The sequence below is a fragment of the Rhinolophus sinicus genome, linkage group LG09 (assembly GCF_036562045.2).
Source record: "Rhinolophus sinicus isolate RSC01 linkage group LG09, ASM3656204v1, whole genome shotgun sequence".
NCBI classification, from domain to species: domain Eukaryota; kingdom Metazoa; phylum Chordata; class Mammalia; order Chiroptera; family Rhinolophidae; genus Rhinolophus; species Rhinolophus sinicus.
In genome coordinates this window covers 106,802,441-106,811,621 of record NC_133758.1, presented here as the reverse complement: position 1 = coordinate 106,811,621, position 9,181 = coordinate 106,802,441, and the positions used below count along the sequence as shown (strand labels likewise).

The following is a 9,181-nucleotide window of genomic DNA, read 5'->3' as shown; positions in this document are numbered from 1 at the left end:
CTTGTCAAATTTTCCAGTTTGAGGGTGCCATCTCCTTCCAGCTGTGCCCTAACCATAAAGACAGATACTGTTTTACATCTAAAGAAGATGCTGTTATTTCTCTATTTTGCAGGTGAAAACAATGAGGGTCAGAGAAAGGTTAAGTCACTTGCCCAAGGTTTCAATGGTGTAAATGGTGAAAACTAGGTAACAAACCTAAATCTGTCTATTCCAAACCTCAGTTCACTACACTACGCTATGCTTTATGAACGGTCCTGAGGACAGTCGAGGCTGGAGCTACAGGCCAGGTTACCTGAGCTTTGTTGTTTATGCTTTTACCACCATCCTGCACAGGCAGAGGCAGATGCTGTGAGGTAGAGGATGTCATTGGCCCCGATTCTTCACCCTGTGCGCGGTCTACTCTCCTTTCCTGATTCGGGTTTAACCATGTGACTTGCTTTGGCCAATAGAATGAGTCCGAAGTGATGGATGCCACTGATAAACCTCAGTGAGCCCAGCAGCTCTTGTAAGGTCCAAGGACAGATAAGTGAAGCAATCTGAGGTATGGTGGGGAGTGAGAACCAGGGCCAAGTGGAAAATTTGGGGTTCTGGCTAATTGGATTGGGACAGAGGGGTTCCCATTGCCTGGGGTATAACAATTGCTGATTGGCTGGTGCCGTTCCATATTCAGGACTATGCTTCAAAAAAAATCAACATCTGGTTGTGGGAAGCTGTTGCACTTTGGTCTAATTTTTGTAGTTTTCACTCTTCTGGTTTCTAAGAGTGGAAACAACAGTGAATCAAAGAAAGTGCTATTGTCAGGCCTTAAATTAAGCAAACTGTTAGGTAAAGACATTTGATGGATTTATCATTTTGCTGGGTAGGCTTTTGAGAACATTGTCTTAAATGTCAGCAAGACAGATGTAATAACCATTTCCTAGAACTAAGGGCTTTGCATCCCCTTGGAAGGCAGTGATGTAGTGACATCTCTTTTGGAGGTTGTATCCACAGCGCTTTCTAGAGAAGCTTTCATTCCTCTCTGCAAGAGATAAGAGAAAGACCGCCTCCTGGTGGGCTTTTTATGTGCCTGCCTTGCCCCAATATGGGGTGGTGGCCATGTCAGATCCATCTCTTTATTCCTAGTAGCTGATGCAGTTCCTGGCATGTAGCTAATTGTTGTACAAATGTTTGTGGAATTGAAGTGAATCTTAGTCTTTTGCATTTGAGAGACTAATCTACAACCAGGCAATGGTGAGACCATCTATAAAAATACGACTTGGACTGACCATCTGCAGCAAATAGTTCCGGAAGCCGAACAAATCCTACAGCAATTGGCCCCAAATGATCAAGACTTGATTAATAACTGACAGCTTCCCTAATTTTTGCCCAACTTCCCATGTGGGACCTACTGGAGGAAGCCAAATATATTTCCCTAATCAATTCTAGTGAGCTAGACTACAGCTTTCTCAGGCCAACAGCCTCCAATCCGAGCATGCCCTCAAACTTCCCCTTTTTCCACTACAAAGCTTTCCCACACCTCTGCCTGCCTTTGAGTCTCTCCAAACCTGAATGATGGTGGCTGACCCCCTTGCTGTAGCAAGCCCTGAATAAATGGCCTTTGCTTGTTCTCATTTGGGTAGCTCTTCATTTATTTCCACACTTTTGGAGTAACTGCTTTGTTTAATGAATTGAAATAGGAAGATTTAAACTATTTTAATTTAATGCAACAAACATTTATTGCATGCCCAGTATATGCCAGGTGCTAGGCTATTTGCTGTTTCCTATTTTAAAAGGAAATGGTTATTGTAGTACTTTTTATTTAATAATTTCTAAAATTTGAAATTAAAAAAAATTATTAAAAATTTTAATTTTCAATAATGTTGATTACAATAATAATTTTATATTTTGTGACTATGAAAAATTCAGAGCTATAATTTATTAAATTATTTTATATTAATATTTATTTTAATAAAAGTATATGGGTAAGAACAAATCCCAAGTCGCTTAAAATCTTACTTGCTTTTGGCTCCAAAATACAGGTTGCATTGCTGAAACTATATCCCGGAAATGATCATGATCAGTATCCCTTAGAATTTTTTTCTGTAAACTTTTCTTATAAATGGGCAGATAGTGAATATATTTGGCTTTGTCAAAATGACACAACTCCACCATGGCCATCCAAAAGCAACTATAGATGATGTGTAATGAGTGAGTAGTGTTTTGTTCTAGTGAAACTGTATTTATGGACTCCGAAATTTGAATTTCATATACTTTCACGTGCCAAGACATATTCTTCTTTTATTACCCCCCCCGCCCTCCCCCAACCATTTAAGCAACATAAAAACATAAATATTCTTAGCTCACAAGCCATATAAAAACATGCAACAGGCAGATTTGGCTCAGGCCATTGTTTGCCTTATAACATAAAAATACACTGAATTTCTTTTAATTTAACAGCTGGGAATACAGCTGTTATCTCAAGCCTTTTAAAATTTTAAAATGTGAAGAATCAACATATGCTTCATTTGTATTTTAAAAGCAAGGGGAAAATAAAGGATATGTCAATGTGGTGGGTTTATGAGTGATTTAAATTTTATTCTTTATGCTTTTATGTAGTTTCCAAATTTTACCCTAAATGCGTATCAGATTAATCATTGCTTTTCCTATGTATTTCTGCTATGATAGTATATGTCTTTATCTATGGCATATGGTATAAAGTATATGTCTTTCTATCTTAGTGGAAATTGATTAATAGATATACACATTTCATATAAAATTAAAAGGATATTTTCACATACATATGCTTCATATAATATTAAGTATAATTAAAAATAACATTATAATGTTTTCTCTATCTTTTGGTTTCCTTTAGAATTATCTTTCCTGTTTCTGGTCTAGACTCTGGCTCAGACCTGAGTGGGTGGGGATGAAACCGAATCATCAGCCCAGCACATGCAGATGTCCTTTAAAGTCTGAGGGAATTACAGACATTAGGTTTCCTTTCCTGGCTTTATTTCCTGCTACAGGGTAATGACAAGAACAGTTAAAACACTCCTACTAATAGCCTTTAGATTTCAATCACAGGACCTGTGGCAGAAATTCAACTCCAGTAAAACCCAAGGTCCTTGCTGGCACTTGGGTGGCATGCTTACCGCTCTCTCCTCACCTGTGCCTTTGACAGACACCTTTAATCGATCACTGCACTCTTTCCTGCTCTACCTGGGTGTGGCTCCAGATTCCTGCTAAGCCCCGTACTGCTGGCAGCCACTACCAATCAAATGCAGGCACACTACATGAAACTGATTTGCCACCTGTGCTGTATTTTTCTCAATCTTGATCTAACAAAAGCTTGGATGTTAAAGTTTATCATGTGAAGAATAGTGGAAGAAGCTGGGAAGGGAGACTCATGTGCCTTTGAGATTTGGTCTTTTTTATTTAGACCATAAAAAAATCTAGTGTTTTTTTTCCCCCTCCTTATTTGATTCTTGGAAGTGATTTAATTTAACACAGCTGAGGCAAAATATGAAATTAAATAGAATAGGAATATTAAAAATTCTGCTTTTAGGTTCAAAGGCCCATGTCCCAAATGTGGGAAGCAGCTTCCACAAACGGACCTGGGGTTTTAGTTGATGACTTTGTCCGAACACATTGCTAGAAGTCCAGGGTCTGCTAGATATTAGGAGGAACAGTTCTAAAGTATTCTATCTCTCTTAGACCACATTTGGTCTTCAGACTGGGAATTCAGTTTTAAGAAAAACATGAAATGACAACAACTAGAGAGTATTCAAAGGAGCACACTGGAGGAGAACAAAGGGTCTGAACAGCCTGTCTTATCGGGAAAAGCTGATGAACCTAACAGTTGGCTTGAAAAAAAGAAAGGCCAATTGGAGCACAATGACTATCTCCATATATTTACAATTTTATCACCTAGAAGAAGGCACAGTTTGATTTGGTGTTGCTCTGGTGAGTCTTTTTTTGTTTGTTTCTTTTCAATAATTGGATTATAAATTTAGTGTAAATTTAGTATATAAACTTTTTGAGGAACTTTATACTAAGTTTATATACTAAACTTATAGTATAAGTTTAGTATATAAACTTAGTCTAAAATGTACCATCTTAATCACTTATAAGTGTACAACTCAGTGGTAGCAAATATATTCACATTGTTGTACAACCAATCTCCAGAACTTTTCATCCTGCAAAACTGAGACTCTACCCATGGATCGGTTTTCCATGTCTCCTTTCCCACCGGTCCCTGGCAACCACCCTTCTACTTTCTGTTTCTCTGAGTTTGACTATTCTAGGTATCTCATGTAAGTGAAATTATATAGTATTTGTCCTTTTGTGACTGACTTGTTTCACTTAGCATAATGTCCTCATGGTTCAGCCATACTGTAGTATGTGTCAATTTTATTTCCTTTTCAAGGCTGAATAGTATTCCATTATATGTAGATAGTATGTTTTCCTTATTCATCTTTGATAGACATTTGGGTTGCTTCTACCATTTGGCTATTGTGAATAATGCTGCTATGAACATGGGTGTACACATATCTCTTTGAGACTCTGCTTTCAATTCTTTTGGGTATATATCTGGAAGAGGTATTGCTGAATAAATGGTAATTCTATGTTTAATTTTTTGAGGAACTGCCATACTGTTTTCCATAGCAGTTGCACCAGTTTACATTCCTACCAAGAGTGCACAATGGTTCCAATTTCTCCATGTCCTCACTAATACTTGTTATTTTCTGGGGTTTTTTTGTGTTGTTGTTTTTTGTTTTGTTAGCACCATCCTAATGGTATGAGGTGCTATCTCATTGTGGTGGGCAGTGTATCTTAACCTATGGGAACCCATGCTTCTTTTGAAAGAAAATAAAACTCTCAAGCCTTTTAAAATGTTAAGAATCAACATATGCTTCATTTGTATTTTAAAAGCATGGGGAAAATAAAGGATATGTCATTGTGGTGGGTTTATGAGTGATTTAAATTTTATTCTTTATGCTTTTATGTAGTTTCCAAATTTTACCCTAAATGTGCATCATTTTAATCATCAGAAAAGGAAAATATTATAAAAAGTAATGAACTCTCCATTACTAAGAGATTAATTAAAGGCTGTAAGTTTTACTTTTACTTTTTTTTTTTTTTGGTCAGAACCCTATAGAAGGAAGTCCTTCACTGGATGGTAAATTGGAATAGATGGCCCAGAGATCCAACTTAAATTTTCTCTTTGATTTTTACAGTAGACAGAACATTGGTTGGAGTCAGAAGACCTGAGAGCTCGAACTAGGTTGGTATCCATCCTTAGCCACCTCTTACTTGGACAATTCATTTTAAGCCTTTGTTTTGTTTGGATAGAATGAGGGTGAATAATACCTTTAACCTTTGTAATTTACCAGCATACTGCAAAGACAAATGAAATGATGGAACATCTAGCAGGGAAACATCTTGTGTCATTGTTTTTAAGAACAATACTTGAGATGTTTGTCCCGGTACTGTACCCAGAGGCTTAGCAATGACGTCATCATGCCAGGATGCTGCATCTCAACCCTTCTCTGGCTCTCAGATTTCCCTGGAGCAGGTCATCCTCTGACCTTTCAAGGCTGAGTTACATGCATTTTCCCTTTTATTTGCCAATGCCTGGGGTACAGCTCAGGAGCCCAGAATTATATTATGCTTCCATAGTCCCCACTGGGCAGGCACCATGTCTAATTCTGTGTTTGGTTGACTATAAAAAGCTGTTGATACCCAATTGATATTAAAGGAGCTCAGCTGAGTTGCTTCTCTGCTCCTGTGTGTTGTGACTTGACCTAAGTCATTCGATTACACGAGTTGGGAACCTTCCCTGGAGCCCTCTGAATTTTCTTGGGAATTGTTAAGACCTCTTCAGCAGAGAGCAGTTAGAATAAGTTTGACAAGACAGGACTGTGAAGCCGGTGAAAATTGTGACTGTGCTGGAATGTGATGGAGACGGGGGTTGAAAAATTTGGACCCTACTCTGCTCTGCTGCCACCAACATGCTGGTTTATTCTAGTTTCCCCAACCTGACCAAGGAGGAGGCTGTACTCTGGGATCTTCAAGGCTCCTTTGGGGGTGATTATCTATGTCAAGCCTATGATTCCGAGTTAATGAGCTAGGCTCCAATCTGGCCTCTGGGAGGTCTTGAGGAAATCATTTCACATCTCTGAGATTCAATGTTCTCATCTGTAGAAATGAGGATAATATTTATATTATAATGTTGTTGTATTACATGAGATAAAGTATATATACTATCCAGGGTTGTGTCTAGTGCCCAGTAAGTTCTTTAAGTATTCTTGCCTGCTCTCCTTTCCTTAAATAGGGGTAAATTAATCTTCATAAAAATATTAGCTAATTGACGCTTAAAGGGCCCTGTCAGGGGTACTTACATTATACAACAGAACTCTTAAAGATGGTGCCAAATAAAACAAATCTGGACTCAGTAAAGAATGATTTTATTTGAAAGGATTATTGCAAAGGATTATCGCAATTGGGAGAATTCAAGTGTTTAAGGAGAATGCAAGTGTCTAAAGAGATGAAAAGGTTTTCTTTTATAGAGAGGAGTAAACAAGGCTAGAAAGAACTGGATGTGGGGAGTGGAATAAAAGGGTAGCACTGTTGGCTGGTAGATCAGAGAATATTTTATCCTGAGGCCAGCTTGTTTTCAGGAGGGGCTGTATGCTGGCTCAGGCTGAGAGTGGGCCAAAGTTCAGAGGCCTGGAGGAAGGAGAGAAAAAAGCTTAACCAAAGTTTGGTTAACAAGCATTTGGTCCAGTTAATCAGTGGGAATGAAATAGTGCAGCCAATCATTTATGAGGCAAAGCGCGGGAACGTGGAGGGTCAGTGTCTAGCCTTGTAATCAGCAAAGGGGCATCCTTGAGTCTTATCTAAGTCCTTTGGGGAAGGGTGGGTTTTTGTTTGTTTGTTTGTTTGTAGTAAGCTGTCTTCTGGGACATGAAAGGGTGGGGAACTTTCTCCGCCTTCATCGTTTTCCAGGAGCATAGGGCACAGGGAAAATTCAACGTTGTCAAGGGTAAAACCTTTGGGATCCAAAGTCACTTGATTGGTGACATCCTCACAGGATGTTGATGGGTGACTCAGAACTTTCCAGTGGCCCTCAATGCACACCGTGCTGAGCACCCACTGGTGGAAATCTGGAGGGAGCTCTCCTGCCCCCGATAGATGAGGTCAGAGGCCTATAAGAGGGCAGGCAAGGGCCATGAGAACAAGATTGCCCACAGCTGGCATATCTCTAGGAGCTTCCTCTCACCAGGCTGTAGCTGACCATACACAGCCCCATTAAAAAAAAATCCAAGTGGAGAAGGAGGCGGAAGAATGTTTCAGTTTCCTAGGCTCTTGTCTTCCCCTGACAGAACTGGGAGAGTCTGATTATCAGCAGCCATGTCAACAACCAAACTCTTAGTTGAGCTGAGCCTCCCTCCTGGAGGAGTGTGTGTGTGTGTGTGTGTGTGTGTGTGTGTGTCCTGGGGAAAGGCCTGGGTTAGCCAGTGTGGAGGGGGGACTCTGAGGGCTTAGGGTAGCAGCCCTTCACCATCCCATTCAGAAGTATTACGTTTATGTATTTCCCAGTATGTTCAGCCAGTGGAATAGGTCACTGAGGGTAGGTCCACAACATCTTACCTCGTTCCATGTCCACCTTTATATCATTGCTAACGATGCCTAGGGCAGGTTTGCAGAGAAGTCGAGGTGCAAGGATAGGAACTGTCTGCCCAGGGAGCTCCCTTTCTAAAAGGTCCTTTGCCGAGACTGAGGATTTCTAGCAGGGCCCACTTGTCCACCAGGTAAGCAAGGCAAGAATAAAAGGTGATTAAAATTATAAAAAAATTACTGTAGCCATAGAAACACATGGCTGGGTGGACCCTGCTGCATTCCTTTCTCCTGCCATGAGAAGCTGGGTTGCATGAGGATACTCCCCATGGTCCTTGCAGGGTGTGGGGATCATGGTGTGCAGTCCCCTAAATGGTGGCGGTCCTCCGTGTAATGTTAGCTCGGGGACTAGGATTTCAGTTTCTGCCCACCACACAGGAAACGATGCCCAGGACAGGAGGCTGTGTTGGACCCACACCGTCCCATCCCAGCTAATCGCCTGACTTGTCGCTACTCTAAATACTAGTTGTCGAGGATTCTAAAACCTTTTTCCCCCCTTCTCTTCCCATCTTGGGGTTTGTTGACCTGGAAGCCACCTCCATAATACTACTTTACATACTTTTGTAGCCATTTTACAGGTAACAGTGTCCAGAGTCATATCATGCTGTCATAAAAAGGGTGCTGGGCACTGAATGAGGAGGAGGCCAGGTTGGGGCTCAGGCCAGCTGAGGAATCCCTGATAAAGTCACTGTCCTATCCCATATTCCAACCTTAGTTGTGCTGTGTATTGCACAGTCATCTTGCTTCCTTATCCAATGCCTGAAAACTATTTTTTTTTTTTAAATTAAATTTATTGGGGTGACAATTGTTAGTAAAATTACATAGATTTCAGGTGTACAATTCTGTATTACATCATCTATAAATCCCATTGTATGTTCATCACCCAGAGTCAGTTCTTCCATCACCATATATTCGATCCCCCTTACCCTCACCTCCCCCCCCCCCCCCCCTTCCCCCTGGCAACCACTAAACTATTGTCCGTGTCTATGAGTTTCTGTTTCTCATTTGTTTGTCTTGTTCTTTTGTTGTTTTTGGTTTATATACCACATATCAGTGAAATCACATGGTTCTCTGCTTTTTCTGTCTGACTTGTTTCGCTCAGCATTACTCTCTCAAGATCCATCCATGTTGTCACAAATGCTGAAAACTTTTGGAATGGGGAGCAGTGTGGATAGGATATTGGATCTAGAAAGAGGAGAGAGTCTCAGACACAAGACCCAGTTCCACCACTAACCGGCTGTATTAGCATGTGCAAGACCTCTCTGGGTAACAGGATGGTAACTGGGACGTAATCCCAGGCTGCTCACCCTGCTTCTGGTCCCACAGTCGGGTCACCACCTTTCCACTGCAGTCAGAGAAGGGAGACAGCCCGCAGGACACCCTTATGAATAGGGAGGGGGGCTTATGAGCAGCCAGGGAGCTGCTCTGACTTCCTGTCATGAGAGCCCCTGGGACGTAATGGCACCAGCGCAGAGAACTAGCCAGGCTGGCTCCCTGTTGCACCGCCACCACTCTCTGGCCT

The 9,181-nt window shown here is 41.0% G+C and overlaps 1 protein-coding gene across 4 annotated transcripts in view; it reads left to right on the top strand.

The window, feature by feature from the left end:
• The first annotated feature begins 5,237 nt into the window (after positions 1–5,237).
• The window catches only part of PDE1C (phosphodiesterase 1C), a 485,518-nt gene continuing 481,574 nt past the window's right edge, over positions 5,238–9,181 (top strand). For 2 of the 4 annotated variants that reach the window (XM_074340966.1, XM_074340967.1), the window contains exon 1: positions 5,245–5,263. The gene's annotated coding sequence lies outside the window, so the exon portion shown is untranslated. Of the gene's footprint in view, positions 5,264–9,181 lie in introns of all 4 variants that reach the window. The other 2 variants (XM_074340964.1, XM_074340965.1) reach the window with 2 other exon arrangements.